Genomic DNA, 16,410 nt, shown 5'->3' on the forward strand with positions numbered 1-16,410 from the left:
AAAAAAAAAAAAAAACAAACAAAAGCAGTTTCTCTCACTAAAAGGACTTCTCTAACATTGTGCAAACACCAAATGAAAATTCTGAATTCTGCTTCTCAAAAGTACTGGTAGGTGTGGCTTAGAACAAGCGCCACAGTCTCGCCACTGGGGGGCGCTGTGTCACACCGGTACACATCTCTGCCAGAAATTAGCCGCTTACAGCAAAGTGTACGTTTGAAAAAGAAAATTTTTTTCACTTTGAAGAACTTTATATTTCTATTTTTAGTGATCTATTAGAACTTTTAGGAAAGTAACAAAAACACCATTTAATTGCTTCTGGGGTTGTGACATTCCCTAAGTATTTGAAATGATCCAACTTTAAAGCAATTGCGATTGCATTACTCAGTCCTGAGGATGAACGGGAGCAGAAATTATCTGCTCGCTCAGCAGGCAGAGCATCTCAAATTAAATTTGTAGAGAACATAAAACTGATGAGTGTGATGTGCACGTGAGGGTCTGAACTTCCTGAAGTAGTAAAATCTATACTGCTTGACTTCTTAATTGTGCAAGCAAAAAAAGTAGTATTGAAATGCACAGAAAGTTTATAAAATAGCAGGTAAGAGGAAGAATCAAAGTTCTTGTCACTGGGAGAGAAGAACTGTGTGGTGTGGCTGGCATTGTGACACCTGGTGGATCCTGTTGAGAACACAAGTGACATCCTCCAGCTTCCAGAGCACATGAGCTGTAGCTGCCCTATGTGGAGATAAACTGTTCAAAATACTAGCATGAAAACGCATAATACCTCCCTGATCATGCTCCATGCTGACTGTGTGTTGTGATGCTGTCGTTGAAGATATAAGTGTTAAGATACATTCATTCCATTTCTATATACTTTTCCTCTGTAGCAAAAGAAAAGTTTAAAGTTTCCCCTAAGGTTCACATTCAGGGTTTACATTTCCATAGTATGGTACTGTAATAGCATCTAAGGCTTAAGTAGTATATATGTAAAATTTCTCAGCTCATTTCTGAACACAGGGAAAACATTCATAGTTTTATTATATTTCGTGGGGGAGGGGCACACAAGTAGCAGTCAGGGGACAACTTTCAGTAGTCATTTCTCTTCTTCCAACATGTAGGTGTCAGACATTGAATTGCAAGGCATTGATTGGGCTTGCCACTACTTCCCCACTGAGCCATTTTGCTGGCCCCAGATTTTTTAGATGACTCTAAGTGAACCATTGCCTTTGTAGGATTTCCCTATGTGTTCAAACAACTGTGAATAAATACCATTCGTTTCACTTAGGTCATATTAGATGGAAAGAATGAAGAGACTGATAGACACAATTTAGGTATCTAAAAAAATTGGCTTGAGTTCATTAAAAGGAAGACCGTGCTGGATGGAGCTGGACTTGACTAAATAAGTTGGGGGTTTTTTTTGTTGTTGTTGTTATTGGTTTTTCGAGACAGGGTTTCTCTGTAGCCCTGCAGTCCTGGAACTCACTTTGTAGACCAGGCTGGCCTCGAACTCAGATATCTGCCTGCCTCTGACTCCAGAGTGCTGTGATTAAAGGTGTGCACCACCACGCCCAGCGACTAAATAAGTTTTAAAGGTCACCCAAGGCAACAACAGACACTCTTCTATCGGCCTAAAGGCGTGGTGGCGCACGTCTTTAATCCCAGCACTTGGGAGGCAGAGGCAGGCGGATTTCTGAGTTCGAGGCCAGCCTGGTCTACAAACTGAGTTCCAGGATAGCCAGGGCTATACAGAGAAACCCTGTCTCAAAAAAAATCAAAAAAAAAAAAAAAAAAACTATCATCTGGCAGAGAAAGCCACATGGCCAAGAGAAACAGGCAGTCCCAAGGTTCTGGGACCCTCTGTCCTTCAACTCTAAGAAACTACACCCAGCAACACAAACAAACAGACCCAGTGAGCCTGAAAGAGGACTCGTCCTCACGTGGGGCTGCGGCCCTGCACAGTCATTTCTTTCCTGTAAGAGCTGAGTAAGATCCAGCCAAGCTCCAGCCAGACGAGACTGGTCCCCATACACTGAGCAATACGTGCTCTTTCTAACTGTAATACTCATTTGGATAATTTGTTACAGAGTAGACACATAATATGCTATGCCTTTCCGTTGATTTATTTTACTTTACTATTTGCATGAGAATCTTACTAACATTAATTGGAATTTGATTTTCTTTGTTCATCTAAGACACATTCATCCTAGGAAGTCAAATTCCTCAATTAAAAAAAAAAAACAAAACACTGTGAATGCATGACTCTCCTGTCACTCTATTCTAACACGGACCTTTTCAAACATACACAGTGGAAGCAAATAAGCACAAGGCAATTATATAAAGCTACGTATAAACCTCTCAATAGAGCTGTAATTATAATGGGCCAAGCGTTGCTCTTCACATTTTAAAGCTAGGGTGCAGCCTCTTCTTCATCCTGACTAAAGTTCTTAAAGCCTCAACAGACTTAAAGTCGCTTCCCCCTAAATGTCAAACGGAACAGAATGAGTGGGGGGGTGGGGGGTGGGATTAGCACTGAACTCAAGACCTTATGTCTGCTAAGCGTGCTCACTGTCACTGAGCTACACCCTCAGCGCATGGATAAATCGTAAGTGACAAATCCTTACTAGAGTATGGAAAGCAGGTCAGTTTTGTGAATTGCCTCCATTAATTTCACCATCCAGTGAGAAAAGCTGTGGATTTGTCTGCTCAAAAAGCTCTGGTGTGCACAGGATTGAGAGAACATAAGCAAACGCCAAACGCCAGCCCTGTATTTTTCGCTTGACTTCCTCCTTGAAATTGGATTTGAGTTACTCCGAAATTTCTCTTACACGCTTACATTCATGAGCAGTTGTAACACAGGTAGTCACTGTGCTGGCCGGTCTTAGGTCAGCTTGACACACAAATTAGAATTATGTGAAAAGGAAGGACCCTCACTTGAGAAAATGCCTCCATTAGATCTGCTTGTAAGGTATTTCCTCACTCAGTGGGGGCGGGCCCAGCCCATTGTGGGCGGTGCCATCCCTGGGCTGGTGGTCTAGGACTATATAAGAAAGCAGGCTGAGCAAGCCATGGGGAGCAAGCCAGTAAGCAGCACCCCCTCCTGAGCCTCAGCATCACCTCCTGCCTCCAGGTTCTGCCCTGATTGAGTTTCTGTCCTGACTTCCTTCAGTGATGGACAGCGCTGCGGAATTGTACACTGAATAAATCCTTCCCTCCTTTCTTTGGTCATGGTGTTTCCTCACGGCAATAGTGACCCTAACTAAGACAGTTCCCTCACACTTTTTATGTCCTTATTTATGTACCTGGTGGCTTGTATGAGACTATCTCCTAAGGTCTCACGTGTTTAAGTACTTGGTCCCCCATTGGTGGTGAGGTTTGAAGATTAGGAGGTGTTATATTGCTGGAGGAAGTAGTCTCTGCAGGTGAGCTTTAAGAGTTTAAAGTCTCTTGCCACCCGCAGTTCACACTCTGCTTCACGCAGTTCAATACGGGAGCTCTGGGCTTCCTGTTCCCGAACACCCACAGTTCACACTCTGCTTCTCGCAGTTCAATATGTGAGCTCTCAGCTTCTTGTTCCTGCAGCCATTCCTGCCTCTTACTGCCTTGCCTTCTCACCAGGAGAGACCCTTACCCATCTGTAACTGAAGCCCAAGTAAACTTGTTTTTCAATAAATCATATTGGTCGTGGTGTTTTATTACAGCAACAGAAGATTAACTCTGACAGTGTCTATGAGCGCTTTGCCTTCACGTGTGTCTGTGTACAGATACACAGTGCAGCCTGCCTGGTATGCACATGAGCCAGAAAAGGATGTCTGTCGGAGCCCCTGGAGGTGGGGTTACAGATTGTAAAGGGCAGGCATGTGGGTGTTGGGAATCGAACCCCAGTCCTTGGAAGAGCAGCAAGTATCCTTAAGCCCTGAGCTATTTCTAGCCGCCAAACCAGCTCCTTCTTGTTGTGTCTCCTGAGGATATGGCAGTTAAGCTAGTAGATATTTTTTTCCCATCCTTGTTTTTCTATGTCTGGTTCCTGAGAGCTCTTTTCTTAAGTTTCTTTTTATTAATCCAACACACGTTCAAACTACTTCCTGCTTTTACACTCTATTGTAATGCAAATAAATAATAAAAGATAAAGTCTTACTTTCACATTCTATTGCATTTCCAGTCATCTGAAGATCCTGCTGGTCGTTTCTGGTGCTATCACTAGAAGCGTCTGTTAGATAATTCACAACTAGGTACTAACTTGCTTCCACATCACCTTACTCAATTTCATATCCTTCATCTCTAGAAAGCAATAAAGTTAAGATGAAACTATGCGAAACACACCAGCTCTGTTTCCTTACAACTCCACTGTGCTTAACCAAAGCGTTTAAAACAATGGTGTTCCATGACCAACCAGAAGCACTCACTCCTCTGCAAGGAGTTGAGATCTGAGAGAGTTGAACAGTGGCTATATTGTCTTCAGGTGCTAGGTGGGAAAGTGGAGGAAAGGGAAACGTGGGTATGCTTTTCAGTTTCAAGGGTTACTTAAGCAGTTTCTAAAATTATGATTTTGTAGAGATGAATGTGGTCTTGTAGATTATACAAGAAAAAGAGAGATGAAGGGAAAGAAAGATATATGAAGAAGCAAAATCTTAAAAGTCCTGCTATTTTTTTTTTACACTGAAGGTCACGAATGTCCTTGGGGTGTTTTGGTTAGCTTCACTTCTTATTACTGGTGACATTTATTTTGATAATTATAGTCTAGAAAGGTTTCTCTTCAAGTGAACGTCTTGTAATTCCTATATTTATCCAAGTGTCTACCTCTGTGTGAACTGAGCTATTGTCTGGGTCTGTCTCAGCCAAGTTTATTGGCAATCCCAGTGTATTTGCCAACAACTTGAGAAGCGTTCATTTTAAACAAAAGTGCACCCCAGTCCTTAGATGCAATCCTGCCTCAGATTCATAAAGCCAAATCAATAGAAGCATCCACCCAGAGGTTAACTCTTCTCTTGGAAGGAGCTCTTTCCTATTGATTAAACTTGTGATTTTGCCTTATTATGAAGAACAAAAGAACCTTGGGAGTGCTATAGAAAGAAAGCCATCATAAGTGCCCTACTTATGTGCCTTTGTAATGCCAATTTTCTAGTTCCAATTTGACTCCACAGTATAACAAGACTGCCTTTACCTAAGAATTATTCTTCTAGATTGGTATATTTTTTTCAAACATGAAAAAATTGTTAATGTTAAAATTTGTTAGTGTTTTTAAACATATTTTTCAAAGAAATGGGAGTAAATAAGATACATTGCACATGAAAAGTAACCGCAGATTTCTATAAAATCAGAGAATTAAAAAGTGGGAAGATATCAATCTGCTTATAATGAAGATTAATTTTCAAAACTTACTAGAAAGGTGTCCTATTGATCCCTTGTGAAATTTTGTCACCCTTATATTTTTTCTATGACAGCAAAGCAGATAAGCAATATTAGAAATAAAAGAGAATAAAGAAACAAAAAAATATGTGTTCTACAGAAGGAATTCTGCCTCAAAATTATTTTATCAATTCAATTCTTAGCTTAGTTTTTTTTTTTTCTTTGTTGGTGGTACTTAATTTTTTCTATTTTTTCTCCTTTTTTGTTTTTTTTTGTTTTGTTTTGTTTTGTTTGGTTGGTTGGTTGGTTTGGTTTTTGGTTTTTTGAGACAGAATTTCTCTGTGTAGTCCTGGCTGTCCTGGAACTCACTCTGTAGACCAGGCCTCAAACTCACAGAAATCTGCCTGCTGCCTCCCTAGTGCTGAGATCAAAGACGTGTGCCACTATACCCCGTTCCAGCCTCCATTTCTTTTCTCTCTGACTCATTCCCTAAGCCCCAGGACTGTTTTTCCCCAACTTCATGCACTCTTTTTAGAGTCCACTGAGGCCTTATCGTGCTTCCAATGTATTCATATAAACTGCTTACAGGGCCATCCACTGGAGCATAGTTTTTTTTTTTTTTTTTTCAGTGATGTGCCAACTGGTAAATTGTTCATGCTCTGTCTGGTAAATAATCCCTCACTCATATTCCTGTAAACAATCCTAATTAAACTCATTGGATCATTAGAAGTAGACATGAAGCTGGGAGTGGTGGCCCACGCCTTTAATCCCAACATATGAGAGGCCAGCCTGGTCTACGAAGTGAGTTTCAGGACAACCAGGGCTACACAGAGAACCTCTGTTTCAAAAAAACAAACAGACATACATCAAAGTCATAACAGTAGGCTTAGTTGGAAGGGAGTCAGTATGATTGAGAGAGGCACAAAAGAGAGTAATGGAGAAGAGTGATCAGAATTCATTTTATACACACACACACACACACACATATATACAATATATATGTATATATATAAAATTGTCAATAAAACCCATAATTATATACTTAATATAAAATAATAAATTATAATGTCTACTGTTCTACCAATGTCCACTGTTCTCTAAATGAAAATATTTCTATCAGTGTTAATAGTGATACCTAATCCATTTGAGGGTCTATAACAAATGTCATTAACTAGATAGTTTATAAACAGCAGACATGAGTTCAATTCCCAGCAACCACATGGTAGCTCACATCCATCTATGATGGAATCCGATGCCCTCTTCTGGTGTGTCTGAGGACAGCTATAGTATACTCATATACATAAAATAAATAATTCTAAAAAAAAAAAATAAACAAATATAAATAGCAGACAGGAATCTCTAACTGTGCTGGAGGATGGGAAACCCGCAACCAAGGGGTAGATGTAGCAATTTGTTATGAAAAAGATTTTCATCTCAACCCCTTGGAAAGTTCCAGAAGACCTTCCAATGTTGTATGTGTCTTTTTGAGAACTGTTGCTAGAACTTGTGGATGCTGGGAAATATAAGGAGTTGCTGCTGTATTCTAATTCTCATCCCTGGCAGATAACGACCAACTGATCACTGAACAACGACTTCTTGATGTACAAATCCTGACCTTAAAAAAACATTATCATAACAAATAGGGATCAAAGTTCAAGTCTGTGTAAAACAGGCTAGCAGAGGAAAAACAGCTGAAGGTTGTTCAAAAATCATATAACAAGTGTTGTGCCCGTTCAGGATTGAGAACCCCAAAGGACCACCAAGAAACCAGTTCCAATGCAATCATACTAGAGTCATTTTCATTCAAACTCAAGGTTGGCCTCACTGCCGACACTGATGCAGCAGGATGGGAGGGTGAAAACTCCAAGCCCAGTTTCAAGTAAGCATTTTTAGGGGCAAGCAAACAAGCAAGGGGGTTTCTAGCCTAGCACACATCTAATTGGGAGGCAATTATGGAACCTGGAAACTAGTGTTAGGTGCAAGCTTGTTGGGTAACTCAAGTTCAACTTTAGGTCAGGTTCTCTAAGATGGAGCCTGAACCCAAGATGGTGTTTGTCTGGTCTCTCACAAGAAGGTAAGTTATAAGCTAGATATAGAGACACAACCTGTAATCCCAGCACTCAGGAGACTGAGTGAGGCAACAGGCATGAGTTCAAGGTCGTTCTGAATTTCACAGTAACCTCTTATCTCCAAAGAAAGAAAGAAAGAGAGAGAGAGAGAGAGAGACAGAGAGAGAGAGACAGAGACAGAGAGACAGAGACAGAGAGAGAGAGAAGAAAGAAATAGCAAGATGGTGTTCTAGAGTAGTAAATGCAGCAACAGGAAGGGAACATCAATACATCAACTACTTACAGAAGTATTAGAAACATCAATATGCCTTAGCCTTAGGAAACTATGGAAAGTACAGAGAAAATATAATTTATTTGGTCCAAGAAGAAAATGAAGTGTCCCCATTAGACAGGAAGAGAAGAAATGTTAACACTATGACTAACTTTACTGAGTTTTCTCCTTTCGAAGCACTTTAAGATTTTTTTTTTAAAGACAAATCTCTTTTTCGATCCATCTGTTGATGAATAACTGGGCTGACTGCATCCCTGCTGCAGACAGTGATACCATAGCCTAAATGCACAGCTATCTTTACACACAAATCCTTTGGGTGTGTGCCAGAGTGGCATAGCTGGACCATAAGGTGGTTCTCTTTTTTGTTTGTGAAGATACCCTCACTTTGATTCCCATGCTGACCAAAATAATTTTCATTCCCACCAGCAGGGTTTCCATATTTCCTAGTACTTTTGTCTTAGCCTTATATTTTTGGTTATGAGCCTAGACTTTAATGGCTGAGCCATCTCTCCAGCCCATTATGAGTCCTCTTACTGATAGCCTTTCTGACTGGGATAAATAGGAATCTCAATGTAGTTTTTCATTTTCCTGGGGGCTAAGAATGTTGGACATGATTTTGTGTGCTTATTCACTTTTTACACTTCATCTCTTAAGACACATCTCTTCATTTTATTAGACCACTTATTGATTACATCATTATATGTGCTCATGTATGTGTGTCAGTTCTCTCCTACCTATAAGTGAGTTCTAGGGACCAAATGCAAGTCACCAACCAGTACAAGTGCCTTTCCCTGCATTTTATCCCCCAAACCCACAACATTGTCCTTTACCTCCTGTGGCATACATATGCCCCCCCATACACACACACACACACACACACACACACACACACACACACGCACAAACACACACACACACAAGCATGCACATATATAATACACACCAACACACACTATAATGTTGGGGGTTGGTCTGGAACTGCAATACTTGCCACCAAGATCTGGTTGCCCCACATGAGTAGATCCTCATGTACTCCAAGTGATGCTATATAAACTTTGTTCTCTGATTTAAAGCTATTGGTTAAGTAAAAGTGGCTACAGCCAGTAACTGGGGAGAATAGAGGTGGGCAGGTTGTCAGTTACTGGGTTGGGAGTTGCAGATAGAGACCACAAAGGGAAAGGGAGAAGAAGGAGAGAGGAGAAAGAGAGAGAAAGAGAAAGGAGAAGGAATGAACAGCAGGTCTCCATCCGATGTGATGGACCAGGAGCACATGGCCAAGTGAAATGCCCTCTGAGAATGGACTGATAGAACAGAAGTAACCTGAGCAAGACTCAGACAGCAAGTACTGAGGGAGTACAGGCTGAAGAGTAGACAGTCTGGTGGATAGAAAAATAGATTAGGGGTAATCCTCCAGTAATTGTGCTAAGCTGATTAAATAAATCCACAGGACTCTGCCTCGATTACTGGCGGGGGCTGGTGGGTCATATTAATAACTAATAGAGTTAATTAAAATACATTTGCACGATAATAATTAAATAATTAAGAGGTGTTGGAGATGTAACTTAGTTTCTAAAAAATGCTTGCTTAGCATGCATTAAGCCTTGAGTTCAATCCCCAGCACTGAATAAATTGGACACATTCTTGGGGGAGTAGAAGCAGGAGATCACAGGTCAAGGTCATTTCTGGCAACACGGGCAATGTAAGGCCAGCAAGACTACATAAACATCTATCTATAAATAAATAAAAGTTAAAAGTTTCATTAGTACAAATAAAAGCACACTCCCAGGAAGAAACTCCATAAATACTGGATGAAATTAAGACCAACCACCAGTGAGCTCTGTGTTCCTGGATGACTCAAACACCGTGGCTCTGAAGCAAGAAGTGGGTCTTGCCTCTTCTGTTTAACAAATGAGTCTGCACAATGAAAGCAAATGGCAGGTTTCTTCTTGAGCAACAGATATCTTCACAAGTGTATCTTCAAAACCAAGTATTTTATAAGCTCATATTAAGAGAAACATTCAAGCAACTGAGAATGGTTGGAACAGTTCAAGCAAGGCTATCACAACATGCTCTGAAAACCACTTTTCAGATTACAGCAATTTAATTTTTTTCCTATTTAGCTGTCAAAAGTGTATGCTGGTTTTCAGCTTTGACACATGACATTGACACGTGAATTATATATTCTATTCACATATAAATGTTAGGAAAAACTTTCCTGGTCTTATTGCATTTGATGGCTCTGTTTCATTTCTATAAGAAATAACTTGATTGATGCTCTAAAATGTGTTCTGAGTTTATCTTCTTTGACATGAAGGCTTTTCAGATCCGTGTGTGCTACCTTGTCTCAGAGTGTGACAAGACAAACATATATTGAAGAATATCCTTTACAGTGTGCATTTTGGAGCCTCACAGTTGACATTTGAATTAAATACACCACAACTCCCCTTCCAATTGACTTGTAAACTTGTTATAGGTAGAATGCAGCTTTAAGTAAGTCCAACAAGAAACTGGTCTAATAGGCCTCCAATTTTCAGTAACAAATAGAAATCAAGCATTTCACATAGTTAGGCCTCGCGTTCACATGACACTGACACTGGATAGTCATTACTAAACCAACCAGCTTCTTCCTTCTCTTTGACGAGGCCTCAGTGAAGAAAAGGACACTTTCTTCCTCTAATAAAAGTTAGGTAATATACTCCTTTAAAAAAGGAAAAAAATCCTTTATCCAGAAAACACAAAATATTTAATATAATAAATATACATCTTTAAATTTTCCTTATATTATTTTTGTTATATGTGTGGGTGTCGGGATCAGAGGACAGCTTGTGGGAATCAGTTCTCTCCTTCCAGCATTTAGGTTCCCATGCTTGAACTTAGATCATCAGGCTCAGCGAAGCACCTTTACCAATGAGCCATTTCACCACCCTAACTGACGTGAGGGTTTTTTTGGTTTTGGTTTTGGTTTTGGTTTTTTTTTTTGTTTTTGTTTTTTTCCAGTACTAGAAAGTAGTTGAACAGGACACAAAAGATAGATGGTGTGAAGATAAATCGAGGCAAGAAAGACTGAGTAAGAAGTGCATTCGTAAGTTGTCTGCCCTGCCCCTACTCTGCCCCTTATAATCCACTAAGAAAGAACAGAAAACATAAGAGGAGAGGGAGAGGTGAGGCAGGAAGATAAGGGGAGAGAGAGAAAGAAGTATTTTATGTCCTAGGCTTTAATCTCTTCTGGTCGGTTCTGTTTCTGTCCATCTGTTTTAAACTCATTTATTGTATGTAAACCAATAAATCTAGCCCATACTCAAGAGAAAGGGAGTTTGTAGGCATCAATGAATGTAATGACATGTTTTATTATAATGCACCTTTCTGAGGGGATCCCTGCAGGTGTCCCAGCAGGCTGGGAAATGATTCTTGAAGAGGTGAGAATGAAACCCCATTCAACCTAACTTCTCCTGACAGGCTGTGTTGAAGTCCAGGAGTCACCTCACAAATGACAAGATGTGCCCCAAGGCTGATCCATCAGGGTTGCAGTACAGACTCAGGAGCTGAACTGCAACCTTGAGTAAAGATCCTAAAGGGTTTTCTAAGCCTGAGATCTACAAACATCTGTGCTAAGTTATTCTACCAACTAGGATTTAGGGATAGGGCATTTCCTTAAGAACATGTCTTTATTGCACACTTATCCTGCTCCCATTGGTTGGGGTATTCAACCGTGGCAGGGGACTTGCCTTGTCTAAGATTCATGTCTTAACTGCCAACTGGGATGTCAGTTATCCACGTACGTACATGACTCTTCCTGCCAAGAGGATGTCAGTTCCCAAGGAGGTCTTGGGAACTTAAACTTTACTTAACCCTACTCAAAATGGAAGTCTTATTTTAAATAGGTACAGATGTCTCTCTTATGCTGGGGTCCGTCCCAGGGGCAGCTTATAATGGAAAACACCATAAAAGGTTATACACAGGTGCAGGAAGAGATACCTGGCCGTTGTTCAGGTCCAAGCTTACTGTGGCTAACTAGACAAAGCAGTTCTAACTGACCTCTGTTGTGATTAGTTTCTAAGAACACCAAAGCACAGAACATCCTAATATCAGTAGTAACAGCATATGAGAAAGTTTTCTTTATGACATTAGTAACAACAAGATGGCAGGTTAGCCAGGTAACAATAACCTAGGCCTTAACATTTTACCTAGGCCTTAATAACTGGATCAAACTTCTAGAGCAGCAGTTCTCAACCTGACCCTTTGGGGGGGTCAAATATAAGTTATCCTACACGTCAGATATTTACATTATGATTCATAACAGTAGCAAAGTTCCAGTTACAAAGTAGCAACAAAATAATTTTGTGGTTGGGGTGGGTTACCAGAACATAAGGAACTATAATAAAGGGTCACAGCGTTGGGAAAGTGTTATAGATGAGCCTGGTGCTGTTTGTATTTTGATACTAATTCCATTCTCCTGGGAGGAGTTGTGGACAAGGAGTGAATCATATTCAGGTGACTTCTTGTGAGCCAATCCCCTAATGATGAAAGGAGCCAATCACTGGGCGAGTAAGGCCAAACTTAAAAAGAAGAAAGAGGAGAGAGTGAGGGGCTTTTGGAATGGAGATAGCATAAGGGCGGGATGTAGCTGCTAGAGTTACCCTGTTATCATGGTACCACCAGAGGAATCAGATTTAAGAAAGCTTACAAGATTAGGTTTTAGTTGTTGCACCCAGAGACTGAGTTACCATTCTTTCTGAGCTAAGTTTGTGTGGTGTTTTCCTTCTCACAGAAATTCGACTGGGTTCCAGAGAGAAAGGTATGGCTGCAAAGTGTGGGTTTGCCTGATGTGCACCACAAAGGCCATAGGGGCTTTGAAGCACAGGGTTGTCCTGGTAGTGACCCGCCAATGGGAACTTAGCAAGCTGGGTGGAGAGATTGTGGAGTTCTAAGTCAGTGTCCCCATGAGACAAAAACAGGTCAGACATTACCCGCCAGTGCATGGCTGGCCAACCCCACAGGGCAGAGTGGCAGGCGGTAGTGCAGAAAGCCTGCCAGTCGTTTTTAATATTTCCCGAAACTGGGAAGTTGAGAACCATTGTTCTAAAGAATCTGATGCCAGACAGTTTATTGCCAGCATATTTATACACAATATAATTTGGAAAAAAATTTTCTGGTGTAACATAATCCCTGGTGCACAAGGAGGCAAAAATTATATCAAAACTTAACAAATACATGTCATTTCTTTTAAGAAGATGGGTTCTACAGATATGCTACCTGAACTAGCTTAAGGGCCTAAGGAAGGATGTTGCCTGGTCTTGGTCATACAGATACCCTATAGGTTACTTGGGCTATTGGCCACCTCTGGTCCTGGTTAGGGTAACTTGGGGGAGCCCCTGATTATACACATAATGTAAGGGTCATTTAGAGTATTAGGTGTCTCCAGTCCTGGTTAGGGGACCTTGATAGATCCTGGTCCAACAGATAACGCAGATCATCAAGCTATTAATCACTTCCAGTTCCCAGCCATCTAGAAAAACATATTATATGTTCTTCCCTTTGAAAGGACAAGCCTGAGTGTTTATCCTTCTTGGATTCCCTGAAGATCTGTGGGCACAAGGACCTTTGTGCTCCCACATCCTTCCATGTTCAATCCCCTGCATATTTCTGTTACTTGGAAGTCCTGTCTTGCCTTTCTCATTTCACCCCATTTACCCTCCTATGTGAGTGATCTCAATAACCCCAGGAGTTCTATTGACACCTATATAATGGATGGATCTAAATTTATTGTTACCCCTAGCCTCTCTCTGTGAGCCCATATTTAAATTTTCAACTGCCTGTCATACATCTCTACCAGGAAGCCATCACAGCCTGTCCAAAACTAATTTCTTATTTTCCTCTCCCCATGTCTCCATTGCCCTTCTAACCCTAAATCTTCAACCTGTTATCCAAACACAAACTGCTTCTCAATTCCTACCTGTCCTTCTTGCCTCTCATATCCTTTGGTATGGATTTATTCGGATTATTTATATGTCCTAGATAACTCAATTGAGTTCCTTATCTCAGTCATTACTGTCTGAACTGGCTGTCATTCATCTCCTACTCTACAGCAACAACGTAAAAATTGATCTCTCTGTCTACTCTCTCACCTGTCTCATTTGTCTTCTGTCAGGTTTATCTTGGTTAAAATATGGATCTAAGCTCATAGATCTCTATAAAAGCCTTGAATGCCTCACTAATAACTTCATTTTAAAGCTCAAGCTCTTTAAGGTCATATATAAGACTCAAAACAACAACAAAAAAATCTATCCTAATGCATTTTAGCTGCATCTCCAATCACTGTCTCAACACTTTGTTAGCAAGCCACTGTCATTACCTGAAGTTGCCATGCACTTTGCATACATGTTGCACATGTTACTTCCTCTGCCTGACGATCCAACTTTCTCTGCTTAGAAAATTCTTTGTTTCCAATTTGAATAGCCCCTTTTCGGAAGAGCTAACTTCCCTAGATGAAAAGTCACTTTACTTTCTGTACCCCCAATATTATTCAGATACTGATGGTATTTGTCTGACACCTGTGTGGTGTGAATGCTTTTAAGACTATTTCAATTTAAATTCTTCTATCTTAGCCTTCTCATAAGAAGATGAAAAACAGGGGAAGATATATGGCTTAGTGATTAGGAGCCCATATTGCTTTTTCAGAAGACCAGAGTGTCGTTCCAGTACCCATGTAGGGCAGTTCACATCCACCTGTAGGTCTAACCGAGGGACACAAAGCCCTTCTCTCACTGCATGTATACACACACACACACACACACACACACACACACACAGCATATGGATACATTATCAGGCCACATTTTCTACTTTTTAAAAAGATTTCTTTATGTATATGAGTACAGTGGTGTATCTTCAGACACACCAGAAGAGGGCATCAAATCATATTACAGATAGTTGTGAGCCATCATGTGGTAGCTGGGAACTGAACTCAGGACCTCGCAAAGAGCAGTCAGTGCTCTTAACAAGTGAGCCATCTCTCCAGCCCCTCAGGTTCGACATTTTAACAAGTAAAATACAAGTGCCATTAAGACCACTGGTCCGATCTTCTTTTCAGTCTTGTGTGCAGTGAGACAACCAGTGCCATTATGGGGGTTAAGTATCATTCAAACCTAGAACTTACAAGTAAATAATTTGGTGACATTAGTACCTGTTACATACTGACCATTCCCCTTTTCCACAGTCCCTCAAACACTGCTGCATCTTTACATCCCATAATAATATCAGGAAAACAGGACAGTAGGAGGCAACAAATGTGTGCATCAGCATGGAGACTTCATCCTGAAAAGCTCCCTTTATTGCAATATTTTGTTGTGACAATTCTGCACCCCATAATTATTGGGAAATTCTTCAGACAGGACTGGGTGCTCATGTCATCTTGGCAATGAGGCTTTTATTAAATTCATCTCCAATAACAAAACTAAATATAAAATTAAATATATTACTAGAGAGCAAATGAGGAAGGAATTCTCAGCCCCATTCGTCTTTGATGTTTTGTATGCAAGCCTGGCTTTTAACAGCTGAACCATCTCTCTGGCCCTGCATCATTCATTTTGTTGTTTCTTTGGTTTGGTTTGGTTTGGTTTGGTTTGGTTTGGTTTGGTTTGGTTTGGTTTGGTTTGGTTTTGATTGGATTTTTGTAGGTGGTGGTGTTTTGAGATAGGGCACCTCTATATAGTCCTGGCTCTTCTGGAGCTCACTATGTAGACCAGGGTGGCCTTGAATTCACAGACCTCCCTGCCACTGTGTCCCAAAGACTGGGATGAGAGTCCTTTTCTACCACATCTGACCACACCATTCATGTTTATAAACACACTTATGGAGCTCTAAGAGACAAGGTGCAGTAGGTACTATTATTCATCAGTAAAGACATCAAGGTCTTACTTACCATAGTCTAAGTTGCTGCTTTCATCATATGATCTTCCATATGAATTCTTTGTTAACTCCTCTGACTCACGCTTACTGATCCCTGATTTATGTAATTCATCATGGTTTTATGAAAAAATAAGAACAAGATATAATCACCAATCCTAGGCCATTCATAAACTCCAGAAAAGGATAAAAATCCTTATAGAGTTTAGACTTAGCTTCTAAGACAGTAACTGTATTTAAAAAAAAATAGGGGAGCAGGGCAGGGGGGAGGGTATAGGGGGCTTTGGGAATAGCATTTGAAATGTAAACGAAGAAAATAAAAAATAGTAATGCCTGCTAGAGTAAGATTGTCACTACTGTAACTATAGAATGGTCATGAATGTAATATAAAAACCTTAAGTTTATGGGAAAAATAAAAACCTGTGATAAAACCATTCCTACATGGTTAGAAAGAAAACATTTAAGTAATAGGGTTACACTATCAAAGTTGTAACAGAGGACTTATTTTGAGAGTAATACTGGGTGAAGAAATTGGAACAAGATAAAGAAAGTAAAGGCCCCCTCAAAATAGTCCAAGTGAAAATGCAGCCTTGAAATAAGATTGTGAGATTGAAGGCAGGCATCTGAGTTATACTGAAGAGGAGAACAATGTGGCTCATAAGAAAACACTTGTTCACCACATGTAAGGCCTCCAATTCTACCCAGAACTGAGGGAGGAGGGGCATACCTATGATTTGACTAAACTTGGAGGTTGAAGAAAAAAAAAAAAAACAGTCCACTAACACTTCTAGTTATGGCACCTACATGGAATAGAGACTTTTT

General features: G+C 40.4%; 1 pseudogene; it reads left to right on the plus strand.

Moving 5' to 3' along the window:
- LOC110306263 overlaps positions 1–3,635 on the plus strand; it is a 129,577-nt pseudogene extending 125,942 nt beyond the window's left edge.
- The last annotated feature ends 12,775 nt before the right edge of the window (positions 3,636–16,410 follow it).

Source organism: Mus caroli, chromosome 2 (assembly GCF_900094665.2).
Source record: "Mus caroli chromosome 2, CAROLI_EIJ_v1.1, whole genome shotgun sequence".
Lineage (NCBI taxonomy): Eukaryota > Metazoa > Chordata > Mammalia > Rodentia > Muridae > Mus > Mus caroli.